General features: G+C 34.3%; 1 long non-coding RNA gene across 1 annotated transcript in view; it reads left to right on the top strand.

The window, feature by feature from the left end:
• LOC142224004 (uncharacterized) overlaps nucleotides 1–15,934 on the top strand; it is a 53,715-nt gene extending 37,781 nt beyond the window's left edge. The window contains exons 2-3 of the long non-coding RNA XR_012718995.1: nucleotides 7,702–7,990; nucleotides 15,138–15,934. This is a non-coding gene — a long non-coding RNA (uncharacterized LOC142224004). The remainder of the gene's footprint in view (nucleotides 1–7,701; nucleotides 7,991–15,137) is intronic.
• Nucleotides 15,935–17,126: the final 1,192 nt, after the last annotated feature.

Here is a 17,126-nt window from a genome sequence, read left to right as displayed (position 1 = left end):
ATTGACAAAATGTACCAAATTTCAACCGTATCGGATGAATTTTGCCCCTCCAAGAGGCTCCGGAGGTCAAATCTGGGGATTGGTTTATATGGGGGCTATATATAATTATGGACCGATATGGACCAATTTTTGCATGGTTGTTAGAGACCGTATGCTAAGACCACTTACCAAATTTCAACCGGATCGGATGAATTTTGCTGCTCCGGGAGGCTCCCCAAGCCAAATTTGGAGATCGGTTTATATGGGGGCTATACGTAAACGTGGTCCGATATGGCCCATTTTCAATACCATCCGACCTACATCAATAACAACTACTTGTGCCAAGTTTCAAGTCGATAGCTTGTTTCGTTCGGAAGTTAGCGTGATTTCCACAGACGGACGGACAGCCGGACAGACGGACATGCTTAGATCGACTCAGAATTTCACCACGACCCAGAATATATATACTTTATGGGGTCTTAGAGCAATATTTCGATGTGTTACAAACGGAATGACAAAGTTAATATACCCCCATCCTATGGTGGAGGGTATAAAAAGTTTACTTGGAGTTTGACCTCCCCTTAAGGATTTTGGTATTGATTCCGAGCCAAAGATGTGACGTCTTTAAAATAAAGGAATTTGTAGCTTTACATCTAGGATCAATAAAATTAAAATCAGGATACAGATCTCATCAAGAGGTGTGCACGTGAGTAATATTTTTCTCACACTCACGACGGAAAAATCTTACTCACGCACACTCACGGACGACATTCTTTGGTAGGTCTCACGCTCACGCACACTCACGAAAAGAAAACTTTTACTCACGCACGAAAATGTCGTGACTCACGAAAAATATCGTGACTCACGAAATATGTCGAAACTCACGAATAATTTTATGAGTAATTTACCTGTGGACCTGTCTGCAATCATGAGCACGATTAAAATCGAGAGCGTTATTAAACTCTTAACATCCTAGGTGTCACTAAAATTACAAATGAATTTAACTTTTAAGCGTTTTATATTGGAGAGCGGGATTACTTTCGTGAGCGTAATTCGTTACTCACGCACACTCACGAAGATATTGTTTTCGCGACTCACGCACGACATTTTGGTTTGTTAATCACGCTCACGCCGTTGACATGAGCGTGACTCATGACTCACGCGTGAGTTACGAATATTTTCGTGAGTCACGAAAATTTCGTGTCACGTGCACACCTCTAATCTCATCTATCGAATTTTCATTCTGTTTTTGCGATCTATTAATAATGCTATTCACGTACAAACAAATGTCAGTTTAAAACTCCAAATAACGAATATGTTACTTCAAAGTAAAAAATGATTTCTTAATTCCAGAAAAAAACTTTAAACCAAAGATGCAAATCCTCAAAATAGGTCTTAGATTTTTATTTGACTAACTTGTGTTTTTATCTTAAATCTAAAGATTCAATATATCAGTGAGTTTAATGATGACTTTTTTAAATCAAAAATGTCTTCCTTGACTTTAAGGAAAATTTTCCGTAGTTCAAAGAGATACAACATTGGCGAAAGGACGCAAATTTCTACGATGCGTGCCCTAAATTTAATGAAAATATTTTGTTTTTTAAATTGTTTTAATGAAATTTGTCTTAAGTATTGTGTAAATTGCGTTTCCTAAAAATTTGGTTGCATAATCCTTCATATTAGATTAATGATCTAATATGGGTTCTTGAACATTCATGGAGACCAACGGACGGACAGATAGTCATGAATTGAGTTTCGAAATATTTTTGCTATATTTTATGTTCGTGTCAAATCAAACGTTCCCTATACATAGAGAAAAATAACAACAAAAATTTTCCAATTAAACATTTGATTGAAGTTGAAAACGTAAACAAGTACGAGGGCGGTTCGGAAACTTCTTAGCCTATCAATGAAAGAGAATATTTAGTTTAGAATCTTCAATACACTTAGTCCAACGCTTTTCTAGCAATTCTATCCCTTGATTAAAATAGTTTTCCTCAAGGTCTTCAAAATAGTGGTTTACAACTCTAACTGCATCTCCATTTGAGGTAAAACGCTTGTCAGCAAGGATTTTTTTTATTTTATTCAAAGCGACAGAGAGTGTGTAGAGAAAGAAATAGAGATGGAAACCGGGAGAGTTGACGAAAGATATCAACATAACACAGCGAAAGAATCAAAAGAAAACAATTTCTGTGAAACCGCTTGTATGTTGTTTCGGAAAACTGTTTTATGATAAGGCCAAAAATTTGATATGCTTAAGTCTAAATATTATTTAATTTGAATAAAGAGAATAGACATTCGGAACCAAGAAAATAGACATTTGAAAAACAAACAGCATATGTTTTCGCCTTGAGAGCAGCATTTTATGTATGTGTGGACATGTGTTTTGTTTATCATTTTGGCATTATGGGCACAATTTTTTTCTTGGTTCGTTAAAAGAAATCAGGGGTCTTCATAAAAATAGCGAATGGGCACTATACTCTTTTGAGTTGGGCAGTAAAATTAAATAAGGAGAAAATAGTGAAAAATTACACAGTAAAATGTATAAAAACAAAGTTTAGTTCCTCTTTATTAATAAGTAGTCCACGTGGAGTTTGCGGAAACCTTCAACTATAAAAGCGGGCATTAAGTTCGAGTTTTGCAGCTAAAACAATTTAAAAAGTTTATTTTCTTTAAAATGAATTATTAAAGAAAAATAAAAGGCATTTTAGAGCGATGGTGTTAAATGCTAGTAAAAAACTGTTCACGCCTAAATAAATTTATGTTTATATTATAAAATTATTTATGTATGTTTATACTCGACTCCACGTTCTTCATTTGTTAGAGTTTTTGAATTCCTTCCAAATTTTAAAGTTTTGTACCAAAAACAGTTTTTTGTTACAAAATTGTTATTTTTGCAATAAAGAAATAATATTTTATCCAAAAATCAGTCAATTTCGTTTATATCAAGCATAAATATAAATATAAATGTGTAAATTAAAAAAAATGTTCGGTCGGAGCAGGGATTGAAACCACGACCCTTTGCATGCAAGGCAGACATGCTAACCACTGCTCTACGTTGCAAACAAATATATGTTTCTGTTAAATAATGTTATGTTTGCATGGGCCCGTGGGCGCTGCAAACTATGCTATATAAATGTAACTTATAACGATAATTATCTACTGGTGACTATAACAGCTACGTAGTCCAGTGGATAGTGTGTTGGCTTATAAACTGTATGGTCCTCGGTTCGATTCTCCGTGCAGACAAAGGTAAAATTTAGAAAATGTATAAAAGTGAATAATTTCTTCAACATTATTTGTATTACAGAAAAAGGTGCCAAGAACTAAAATATTTCGTGGAAGTGAAAATTACGAGTATGTTAGGCAATGAGCACAATCGTCTTTGGGGAAAATTCTTCCAAGCATATAATATTTGTGGGCTCAAAATACTTCCAAACATATAATATGTTCACATAAAACAAACATATTAATGTTTCGGCAGTATCCAATAATATATGTGCTTCCTGCAAAATATGTTTGGAACATATGTTAAAGAAGCGATTTTTTTTGAGGGTGTGGTCAAGCAACTCGTACTTTAATTCGTTGATTGCCACTGTTAAAACCCTCTTGTGCGCTGGTGCGTTGTCTTCATGAAAAATTATTTTTTTGTGTTGTAAGCCAGGACGTTTTTCTCGAATTTGTAAATTTAATTGATCCAAAAGGTTGCAGTAGTACTCTGAATTTATTGTTTTACCCTTTTGCAGATATTCAATCAATAAAATACCTTTGAAGTCCCAAAAAACCGTTACCATAACCTTACCAGCTTGAATTATTTTTGCCTTCTTTGGGGCACTTCCTCCAGCTTCAGTCCATTGTTTGGATTGTTCTTTTATCTCTGGATTATAGTGGTGGATCCATGTGTCATCAACAATTATGAAACGACGCTTAAAATCCATTTTATTTCGCTTAAAACGATCCAAAAAAGCTTCAGAAATGTTCATTCTTATGCGTTTTTGATCGACTGTTAACAAATGTGGCACCCATCTTGCAGAAAGCTTTTTCATCTGTAGTTCTTCATGCAAAATTAAATGGACTCGATCATTTGAGATGCCCATGATATTAGCAATTTTACGCACTTTTATTCGTCGATCATTTAATACCATATCATGTACTTTGCCTAAAATTTTTGTTGTTATAGCTGTTTTTGGACGTCCACTACGTGGTTCGTCTTCAATGCTTGTACGACCACGTTGAAATTCAGCAACCCAATTTTTTACTGTTGCATATGAAGGAGCACTTTCACCTAACACATACACCATATCATTATGAATTTCTTGTCACGATAAACCTTTTTTATGTAAATATATAATGACAGCACGCATTTCTAATTTTTCCATTGTAAAAAAATGCGGATGCGTTTTTTGAACTCCTGTTTCTATATGAAGGAGTTGCCACACAGACAGATGGTAGTTTCCAAAACACCTAACTTTTTTCTGTTTACACCGCGCTTTTTGTGCTAGGCTAAGAAGTTTCCGAACTGCCCTCGTATATACGGCCGGTCAGTCGGTCAGGCCGAACCATATGTACCCTCCACTAGAATTGTGTTGTAACTTCTACTAAAAGCTGTAATCCACAATCGGTTACTTGGGTTGTGATAACATTTGCCGATGGCAAGGTAACATCTTAACATCGTCTTCTAAATTGTAAGAAGGTACATATGGGCTATATGCCGGACAAAAATGGCAGATCGCGAGGTAATTAGAGCGCCAGGAGTTTATATGGTTTATATGGAGCCTATATATATTTTTGCATGGTTGTAAAAGACCACACGGACGAAAAAGACTGTTTTTCATATGTTTGGGTGTAAAAATTATATGTTTGGAACTCAAATTTTTAACAATGTTCATAAACAAGCAAAAATGTTAATATCTTAGAACATATTATGTTTGGGACATAAAATGTTTGTAAGTATAATATGCTTATAAACATATATGTGTTTAGAAAGAGATACCTAGAGAGTATGCTGCATGTAAAAGAATGGAACTAACCAATTGGCGCCTTAAAAATATATCCACACAAAAAAAAATTCATTAAAATTTTATACTACCTGTGTATGCCCTAAGGTGAAACATAATATGTTTGAACAATACAAACAATACTTTGTTTGGACCAATCCTGAATATATATGCTTGAAGCAAACTGTGTTTGGGGTATATGTTACAGAAGCGATTTTTTTGAGGGTGCATACACTAACACAACGTACAAAATTTAAACCGAATCGGATGGAATTTGCTTCTCTAAAAAGCTTCGCAAGCCAAATCTGAGGGTCCGTTTATATGGGGCTCTAAGTAAACTTGATCCGATATGGCCCATTTGCAATACCATCTGACCTACATCAATAACAATTACTTGTGCCATGTTTCAAGTCGATAGCTTGTTTTGTTCGGAAGTTAGCGTGATTTCAACAACCGGACGGACATCGCTAGATCGACTCGGAATTTCACCACGACCCAGAATTTATACTTTATGGGGTCTTAGAGCAATATTCCGATGTGTTACAAACGGAATGGCAAAGTTCATATAACCCCCATCCTATGGTGGTATACAAATAACTGATACAATTAACTTTTTAACCAAATTAACATATAAAGTCAATTAAGAAAATGATTGAACATTTGTTGCTTTTTTAATTCAAATGTTAATTATCCCAATAAAAAATTAAATTAAATTAAAAAATATTTGATAGATTATCTCATTTAAAAGATTAATTGTATTTTGTGGTAAAAAGATAAAATAGTTTTTACAAGTAAAGATATAAGAATTATTACTAAGCATATAATTTAGTATCTCATTTCAAAAATGGATTTTTTTGGCAAAGTGTAAAATTGTCGAATAAATCAATTAATTGTTTAACCAAGAATATTTTTAATTTCTAATTAATACTGTGATTGATACTATCATTATTGATTGAAGCAATTACAATTAAAAAATTAATTGGATCAATTGATTTCGTGATTGAATCAGAAAAAAGTGTTTTCTGTGTATCTAAGGCTATGGTCACATTAGGCAAATATTTGACCAAAATGAGTGTCAAACATTTTTCCAGAATCATTTTCCGAATATCTGGTTACCGGTTTTGGAAAATAATACTGCCATGACGTTACATATCTAATATGAGCGAAAAATGTTAGCTGGTTTGGCTGTGGCGACGCATTCTTTTTTGATTTCTGTCAAATATTTGCCTAGTGTGACCATAGCATAAGAATAATAAGAACAAGTATATACAGCAGTAAGTTCGGCCGGGCCGAATCTTAAATACCCAGCACCATGAACCAAATATTAGGATTTCTTTGAAATTTCAGGAGGGCTTGAGGACTTGAGGACACTTCCCGAAGATAAATTTAAAGATTTCACCTATGAGGACCATATCAGATTCTGGATTTACAAGAACCATTTTTGTTTGAGTTTTAGTGGAATCATCTCTCGTAAGTGTGCACGAAAATAATAAAATAACGTCTTGATTTGAAATCTTGATTTTCACCCGAGAAAAGCTGGAAATTTTACACTGAGTTTCAAGCAATTTTCATGATCAGTGCGCCTTCTATACCCTCAAGAAGTGAAATCGGTCTATATGGAGGCATTACCAAATGGACCGATTTCAGGCAAATCGGATAAAACTACGGTTTCTAGAAACCCAAGGAGTTAAATCGGGAGATCGTTATTATGGGGGCTATACTAAAATATGGACCGATACTCACCGTTTTCGGCACACCTCTTTATGGCCCGAAAATACCTCTAGATTTCCAATTTCAGGCAAATTGCATAAAAACTTCGTATTCTAGAAGCCCAAGTTGGCGCACCTTTTGATGGTCCTCAAGTACCTCTAGATTTTCAATTTCAGCCAAATTGGATAAAAACTACGTTTTCTATAAGCCCAAGACCCCAAATCAGGAGGTCGGTTTATATGGGGACCATACCAAAACATGGACCGATGCTCACCATTTTTGGCACACCTCTTTGCGGTTCCAAAGTACCTCTCGATTTCCAATTTCAGGTAAATTGGATAAAAACTGTGGTTTCTATAAGCCCAAGAAATAAAATCGGGAGATCGGTCTATATGGGGGCTATACCAAAATATGGACCGATACTCGCCATTTTTGGCAAACCTCTTTATGGTCATAAAATACCTCTAGATTTTAAATTTCAGGCAAATTGGATAAAAAATACGATTTCTATAAGCCCAAGACCTCAAATCGGGAGGTCGGTTTATATGGGGACTATATCAAAACCTGGACCGATATAGCCCATCTTCGAACTTGACCTGCCTGCAGACAAAAGACGAGTTTGTGCAAAATTTCAGCACGATTGTTTCATTACTGTAGCGTGATTACAACAGACAGCCAGACAGACAGACGGACAGACGGACATCGTTATATCGTCTTAGAATTTCTCCCTGATCAAGAATATATATACTTTATGTAGTCGGAAATCGATATTTCGATATGTTACAAACGGAATGACAAACTTATTATACCCCCGTCACCATTCTATGGTGGTGGGTATAAAAAAAAGAAAACAATTAAGCACCTTATAAGGATTAAACTTAAGAGTCGTTCTCTCTCTCATACATACATTTATTTCACAAATATTGATTTTATACACCTATTTCATTGAATTTGTTATGTAAATTGAATTTTCTTTGATGCGTGTGTTTATTTTTCTTGTTTCTTATAATTTCAGGAAATTTGCTACCTTAAACTTTAAACGGTAACAACACCAACAACAACAACAGCATTACAGAAACATACTAAGAATCTAAAAACAAACCGCAGCAGAGTCAATAGAAAAATCAACCAACCAAAAAGCAACAACTACAGTTACAAAAATATAAAAGAGTGTTAAAAATACATAAAAAATATAATAAAAGTGACACCAACAATATCCACAGAAACGAGCGTTATTAAGGCTTTGGAGAAAAGAAACACGTCTGCCGAAAATCGACTTTTGGTAGAGAGAGAGAGTGGTATTGGTGAGTCGCTCAAGTGTGTGTATGAATAAAGACTATTGTGTATTGTGAAAGGGCGATATAACAACAACGACAACAACATATGTATTTGGTGATATATTTGAAATCTTGTGTGTAGACCAGTGTACGAGTATGTGTGTTTGAATTCGTGAATGTGTTTGTATTAGTGTACGTTTTTTTTGGGCGTAAGACTAAGCTCTTTTCCCTACTTATTTTATTGATGATGCTTCTCCAGGGTGTTACTGGATGGTGTACGTTGGTGGCATAATTTTTGATACCTTTTTTTCGTATCGTATCTTAAAATTCAATTCTCTCATGTGCGTGTGAAGTTATTTACATTTACATTCAAAATCATCGAAGCACGACATCAAACACGAATGGGAATGTTGAAGTAAGCCCCTAACGTCACTGGTTTACAAATATAAGTATCTATCCGTTTGTTTGAAGAACATATAACCAAAATGGTTATGTATTGTAAGGGAAATTCGGTAAAACGATTTTGATCACACCTAAAAAACAAAATTGTCGCGAGGCCAAAGATTTCATGTCCCTAAAATACGAAAGCGAATTTTGCTTAGCCTAGAAGACGCATTTCTCTGAAATAAAAATTTTTTCCTGGGCACAAAGTCAATAAGCCTTTCAATGACGCCGTTTTGTCCTTATAGTTGTGATTCGACTTGGGTATCTTAACACGAAAGAAAATGTTGTTTGACTAATGTCAACTTGCACCGAAAAAAAGTGATCTGTTTTATAGGAAGAATGAACTACCACGCACGAAAATTGAACTAAATTTTACTCCACATTTTGAGATTTCCACAAAGAATTGTTAAAACCAGGAAATTTTAATGCCATGTTGTACTTTTTAACTGCAGTTCACGAAATTACATCATCTCATACAAGAAAAAATTAACTAAAAGTAAAGAAGAAAATCATTGGCGCCAAATCATGACCATTTTAACTATACAGTAGTTCATTCTTACTATTTTTGGGAATCGTACGAAAATTTTCATTTGTTGTAGTTCATATTGAACTTATGTGTCCGGTCATTGAACTGTATACTCACGTTTAGTTCATAAAATTTTTGGGACATACTTAAAAAAAGTAAGATTTCATTAAGCTGTGGAAAATTTCGATAAAAATAATAAAATTTAACTACAAGCAAATAATTTTTTTCCAATAAAAATAAGTTAAATTTAGCGTTAGTTTAACTACGGAAATTTTTTTCTGTGTGGCTTTAATAATTTTGAAAAATTCTTCAAAATTAATGAAATTTTCTTTCAACTTGTTGAATTTTTGTATCTTGACAACAAAGCAAAAAAGCGTTATAAATTAGAACATGTTTTCCAACACCTCATTTTACAGTATTTGTTTAATTATAAAATTTTACCTTTCGCCTGGACGGACAATCGAATCGCTGACCATAGAGTTTGTAAACCAACACACTATCCACTGGGCAACGTAGATGTTATTGTCATAAACAGACAATTATCGCTATAGTCATCAACGCAAGGTTAGGTTAGGTTAGGTGGCAGCCCGATGTATCAGGCTCACTAAGACTATTCAGTCTATTGTGATACCACATTGGTGAACTTCTCTCTTATCACTGAGTGCTGCCCGATTCCGTGTTAAGCTCAATGACAAGGTACCTCCTTTTTATAGCCGAGTCCGAACGGCGTTCCACATTGCAGTGAAACCACTTAGAGAAGTTTTGAAACCCTCAGAAATGTCACCAGCATTACTGAGATGGGATAATCCACCGCTGAAAAACTTTCATCAACGCAACAACAACAAATAACGCAAACAGTCAAACAGTTATATTTGTATAGCATAGTTTTGGGCGCCCACGAACCGATGTAAAAATAGCATGTCCGCCTAGCATACAAATGGTCGTGGGTTTAGTCACTGCTTCGACGGTACACCAAAAAGGGTTTTTTACATATATTTCACAAATGAACGAAATTATATGCTATTATATTAATTTTTTACTATGTAACTTCATTTTTATTATTAAAGAATTAAAGTCAGAAGAGATCAGTGCTTGATATAAGCGAAATGGACTGTGTTTTGAGATAAAAAATGATTTTTTTTATTGCAAAATAAAAATTTTGTAATCAAAAATTTTTGTTGGTGATAAAAATTTGAAAATTTCCTAGAGATTTAAAAACACTAACAAAAGAAAAACGTTTTCGGTAATGTTTTTTTTCGGAACTGGGCATGCTTTGTTTCAGTAGGCACTCTAGAGCAAGCAAATTTTTAAAGTTATATCAAAAGGGGTGTTCGCCAAGGCAGAGGTGTATCAACTTTTCCAGTAAAACCTCTCATTTAAAATTCGTAAGCAATGTGAAACGCCGTTCGGACTCGGCTATAAAAAGGAGGTCCCTTGTCATTGAGCTTAACATGGAATCGGGCAGCAGAGAAGTTCATCACTGTGGTATCACAATGGACTGAATAGGCTAAGTGAGCCTGATATATCAAGTACTGCGATCGCATTTTTGGACATTTCTTTCGACCAATCATTACGAGCCTTTTTGAGCGATTGAGAAATGAGGCGGGAACAATTTTTTTTCCGATCAAATTTTCATGCAATATTAAATGTATGTTGGACCTAAGGTTGTCTCAATTTCACTATAGGTCATATGACGATCTTGCAACATCAGCCTTCCTTCTTTGGGTGTAGCAGGTTTCACCAAATAGACTTCATATGCTTCCATGGATATTCGGCTTTGAGGTTGACTCATGACCGATGTAACCATAGATTTTTTTTCGCTTGGGATTGTCGTAGTGGATCCATTTTTCATCACCATTTTTAATTGTGTCAAATATTAAAAATGTCCCTTCAACAGATGCGTTTAAAAAAGAATGTCAATGCATACTTGCTTGTATTTAGGAACATGGGTTGACTTCCCTTATTTTTTTCTCAAAATGCATGCCAGAATTGTTCCAAATTTTGTCGAGAATTGCTCCACTTTATAAGGTCTAAGATTTTTTTTACACCCAAAAATCCCCCCAAATAAATGTTACCTCTAAAAATCCCCCAAAACGTGTAAAAAACCCCCCTACATTTTGGGGGAAACCCCCAAACTGGCAACACTGGTACGGGGATAAACAGATGTCATTCCGTGCGAAGTCAAACAAATGATTGTGTACCACCCAGAATGGACTGATCTACGTTTTTCTAGAGATACGATTGCTCAATTTTTACGAAAACATAGGCAATCATTTGCTTGGAAGTGTTTCGTGCGCGAGCAATTTTTGATGGATTTAGAAACACCTATACAGTCAACTGCTGTTTATTTTCGGACTCATACGCTTAAATCCACGATTCATCAAAGCTTCTCTAAATGGTTTCACAGCAATGTGAAACGCCGTTCGGACTAGGCTATAAAAAGGAGGTCCCTTGTCATTGAGCTTAACATGGAATCGGGCAGCAGAGAAGTTCACCACTGTGGTATCACAATGGACTGAATAGGCTAAGTGAGCCTGATTATCAGGCTGCCACCTAACCTATCACCTATCGCGATGTCATAGATTTGTTTCGAAGCACTGCGATCGCATTTTTGGACATTTCTTTCGACCAATCATTGCGAGCCTTTTTGAGCGATTGAGAAATGAGGCGGGAACAAATTTTTTCCCATCAAATTTGCATGCAATATGAAATGTATGCTGGGCCTAAGTTTGTCTCAATTTTACTATAGGTCATATGACGATCTTGCAACATCAGTTGGTATACAGCATCAATGGTTTCCAAAAGAACAAATGATTTTGGGCTTGGAGTGAACTTGGATTCGGTTGAATTCACCATACCATCGACAAACTCTAGTCCTTGACGAAGCTTCATAGCCAAAAATTTAAATAATTTAATCGATGTACTGTTGTTGAGTCAATCTACGTCGAAACGTCTAACAAGTAATCATACGACAATGTTCATGATTTAACTCCTTTTTTTGGGCGAGATGAATCTTTAAGTTGCTGTAAACAACACGTTCCCATGTCAAAATGTTCTGAGTACGTATAACCTCAAATATATCAAGCTTTTTGATAGGGCTGTCAGTTGGTTGAATGTAAGACTAGACTTGCCTAATCCCAAAATATAAAAGGCAACTCTTCCTTCTTTGGGTATAGCAGGTCTCACCAAATAGACTTCATATGCTTCTTTCCATGGCTATTCGGCTTTGAGGTTGACTCATGACCGATGTAACCATAGAATTTTTCTCTTAGGATTGTCGTAGTGGATCCATTTTTCGTCACCAGTAACGATGCAATGCAAAAACTCTTTCCTTTGTTGGCTTTGGAGCAGTTGTTCGCAAATGCTGTTTTGTGTGCAAGAAACATACTGAAAGCCATAAAATTATGAATTTTCCACTTCGGGCAATGACACATACTAAAAACGCAAGCTATGGAATGAGGTTATGACAAGAGTATAGTTTATGTATAGTCTGTTGTCAATCCCGATTTTCTACTTTGTGCACCCAATACTATGTTTAATTTAAGTTAGGTTAGATATCGTGGCATCCCGTTATTTTAGGCTCTCTTAGACTATTCCATTGTGATACCATAAATGGTGAATCATGAGTACTGCTCGATTGAACCCATAACCATTTGTGTTCAAGACGGGCGTGTTAACCATTGCACCACCATGGCTCAAATTTTTCATTTAATACCTTTAATACTGGGGAATTATCACTGTGTGCGGGACTCAAAAGAAAAAGAAAGAACCTACCAGGAAAAAAGTTAGAAAATGTCAACTAAATTGTACACCAAAGAAGGAATATGACCACCTCCTAGAGTAAAATGTTAGTTTTGGACGGTGAACATGTAAAACGTTTGTCACAACACTGTTAGTTTCTCGAACATTATGTTTGGGCAGAAAACAACATTTTTGCGGCAAAAATGTTGTCTTCCCATCCATAAATAATATTTTTCTCTAGGAGGAGGAGGTGCACAAAATAAATTTTGGAAAAATGTTTGTCAGGGAGTGGTCATATGAAGTTGGTATGTACTAGAAAGTTGTTTATAATTTTATAGGTTACATTTCCTCCCTTGATTGTTTGGTAAAAAGTATGGTCAATTTTTCGCCATTTTTTGAAGTTTTGACCATGAAGATGGAAATTTTCCACCTTCCGATTTCTGTTGGCCGAGTCAAGAACTAATGAATTTTTCAAGCTATGACCATGCAAAAAATTGAAAAAATTGCAAAAAGTGCTCAAAATCGAATTTAGCGAAAAAACTATAGTGGCTCATAAAAAACGAACGGCATCCAATCTAGCAAAATTAATGTAATTGCCCCAATTAATTTACGTGATAGATTTTTATTTTAATTAGTATTATATTAATTAAAAATTTTATTTATGTTGGTTTCTGTGTATAGTCCGGTGGAAAGTACCGATTTATAAGAAAGAACAACTACAGACAGACGGACGGACCTTACTTGTTATACCCTCTACCATAGGATGGGGGGTATATTAACTTTGTCATTCCGTTTGTAACACATCGAAATATTGCTCTAAGACCCTATAAAGTATATATATATATATATATATATATATATATATATATATATATATATATATATATATATATATATATATATATATATATATATATATATATATATATATATATATATATATATATATATATATATATATATATATATATATGCTGGGTCGTGGTGAAATTCTGAGTCGATCTGAGCCGTCCGTCCGTCCGCCCGTCTGTTGAAATCACACTAACTTCCGAACGAAACAAGCTATCGACTTGAAACTTTGCACAAGTAGTTGTTATTGATGTAGGTCGGATGGTATTGCAAACGGGCTATATCGGTCCACTTTTACGTATAGCCCCCATATAAACGGACCCCAAATTTGGCTTGCGAATCCTCTAAGAGAAGCAAATTTCATCCGATCCGGCTGAAATTTGGTACATGGTGTTAGTATATGGTCTCTAACAACCATGCAAAAATTGGTCCACATCGGTCCATAATTATATATATCCCCCATATAAACCGATCCCCCGATTTGGCTTGCGGAGCCTCTAAAAGAAGCAAATTTCATCCGATCCGGCTGAAATTTGGTACATGGTGTTAATATATGGTCTCTAATGACCATGCAAAAATTGGTCCACATCGGTCCATAATTATATATAGCCCCCATATAAACCGATCACCAGATTTGAACTCCGGAGCCTCTTGGAAGACCAAAATTCATTTAATTCAGTTGAAATTTGGTACGTGGTGTTAATATATGGCCTCAAACACCCATTCAAAAAGTGGTCGAAGTAGGTCCATAATTATATATATGCCCCATATAAACCGATCCCCAGATTTGACCTCCGGAGCCTCTTGGAAGTGCAAAATTCATCCAATTCGGTTGAAATTTGGTACCTGAAGTTAGTATATGGTATCCAACAACAATGCAGGAATTGGTTCATATCAGTCCATAATTATATATAGCCCCCATATAAACCGATCTCCAGATTTGACCTCCGTTGCCTTTTGGAGAAGCAAAATTCATCCGACCTGGTTGAAATTTGGTACGTGGTGGTAGTATATGATATTTAACAACTATGCCAAAAGTGGTCCATATCAGTCCATAATCATATATAGCCCCCAAATAAACCGAACCCGAGATTTGGTTTTGGAGCCTCTTGGAGGAGCAAATTTCATCTGAGTCAGTTGAAATTTGGTACATTGTGCTAGTATATGGCCGTTAACAACCATGCCTAACTAGGTCCATATCGGTCTATAGTTATATATAGCCATCAGATAAATCGATCACTAATCACACAAAAATTGGTCCATATCAAGTTCATAATTGTATATAGCCCCCATATAAGCGACCCCCATATTTCAATTCTGGCTCTCTACGTATTGTCTAATACATACAACGTATGGACTAACTCACAATTTAGAAAACGATGTTAAGAAGTTTTGAGATACCACAACCCAAGTGACAGTCTTTCGTAGAAGTTTCTACGCAATCCATGGTGGAGGGTACATACGATTCGGCCTGGCCGAACTTACGGCCGTATATACTTGTATTAATTTCTGAGATCTTCCTCTTTGTGTAAAGAAACAATAAGACCTATATAACCATTTTAAATTTCAAAATAACCATTTTAAATTTCAAAAAAATTGTTTATTTATTAACAGGTTGCAAAGACAATATAAATCTGGTCCACTGATATATACCATAGTGTAATTTAAAAGATGAAAAAACAAAATCTCATTTAGAAAAGTGAAAACATATACAATTGAAAAGAAAACCTGACTTAATATAAAATGAAAACACCATAAAGCCAGAAAAAAATCAGATCTTCTTCATGCATATACACAACATAACAATTCTGGTTACAGTGAGAAGGAAAAATCCAACAAAAGTGAAAAAGAACACAACAAAGCCCACATTTGTTTAACAGCTAAATTCATTTGTTTAAATATAAAACAAAAAACAACTTACCAAATATATTCAATCCAAAGTGAAAACGTTCACATCTCCTCATACATAAAAGTGAAATCCCATACATTCACACATACAAATACACACGTGTTTTGTTTCCGGTTTCGTGGAATTCCTTTGTTTAGAGTAAGTGTGTTTCTAAGTGGGTAGATGGATGGATGAATGTATGCCATACAACTTCACAACTACACTCAAAGAAAAATAAACTTCTCCGTTTTGTTCTCTTCTCTTAATCAGTGAAAAAGTTTTACCTCTGATTATTTTTTTGTTTGTTATTGTACTGCACTCCCGAACGCCATTACATATTCCCATTGAAGAACACACGTTCGCACGGAGCAAACAAAAACAAAACAGTACTCCTTTATGTGTTAAGTTTGTTGAAGAACAAGTGCAAACAATACCAACAACAATAACAACAACAAAAGCAACAGCAACAGCATCAAAATCAACAACAGCTATAACAACAAAAATTCCAAACGAAAGGCATAAGGTAAGTTGCGTATTCTTGTTTTTCTTTTTGCAAAGTTCTTAGTATTTGTTCTGCAGAATCATTCTGACTGAATGTCTGAATTGGATACATTCTAGATTTTTACTATGTTTGCAAACAATGAAATGAAATTTGCAACTTAGATTGCACCTCATCTCAAGGGATATGTTCTATTGTATTAATTTTATTTTGGAAATCCAAAAAATATACATGACCAAAAGTTTACTTAAATTAAGACATTTTCTTAATATTTGTTTCAGTATCTATGTAAATTAAGATATAGTAGATTCAAAATTGGAGTGATGGAAAAATAAAAATTTACATTGAAAAAACAAAAGAAGAAAATAATAATGACCTAATATGGAGAATTATACAATTTAAATTTCTGAATACGCAATTTACAAAATATTGATAACAATTTTCATTAGAATAAAGAATTTTTTATTAAAAGGGAGTTAATAATGTTTGCTTTAAAAAATGTTTTCATTATTTTTGAAATTTGCATCCCTGCGTTAAAGTCGTCTTTGAAGTGAGGAGAAATTTTCTTAATGTAAACAAAACCAGTTTTGATTTAAATAAATAATCTTAAAAATGTTGAATTAGTCCTTATGAAATTGTTTTTACATACTGTAAAAGAATCAACGTTTATCGCAAAAAGTATATACCATCCAAAATAGTACACCCAAAAAAATCGCTTCTGTAACATATGTCCCAAACACATTTTGCTTCAAGCATATATTTGTATTTGTATTTGTATTTATTGACATAGTAGTACAAAAAGTATGAACTTATAAACTGTACTACATTTACATAGAAATAATTTAACAATTGTGTAAAAACAGTAGTATTTAATATTAAACAATTATGCAATCATAACATCTATAAACAAAATCGTCATTATTACAATTATAACATCACATAAAAAAATTTATTGAGTTTAATTAAATTTTAAAGACAATGATGAAAACAAAACAGAAGAAAAAAAATCAATTCTAAATGTATAAAGCATATTATAGCAAATATATAATTTTCAATAGTTTTAGATTTTTTGATTTATTGGATTATGTATTAATCAATCAAAGCAAAGTGTGATTTCAAAATTCGCTTAAATTGAACAAAATTAAAAATGTTTCTCAGATTAGATGGTAGGTTGTTCCACAGTCGTATTGCATGAATAAAAAATTGTCTATCGGAG

The sequence above is a fragment of the Haematobia irritans genome, chromosome 2, assembly GCF_050003625.1.
Source record: "Haematobia irritans isolate KBUSLIRL chromosome 2, ASM5000362v1, whole genome shotgun sequence".
In the NCBI taxonomy this organism is placed as follows: Eukaryota; Metazoa; Arthropoda; class Insecta; order Diptera; family Muscidae; genus Haematobia; species Haematobia irritans.
This window is presented reverse-complemented; position numbering and strand designations above follow the sequence as displayed.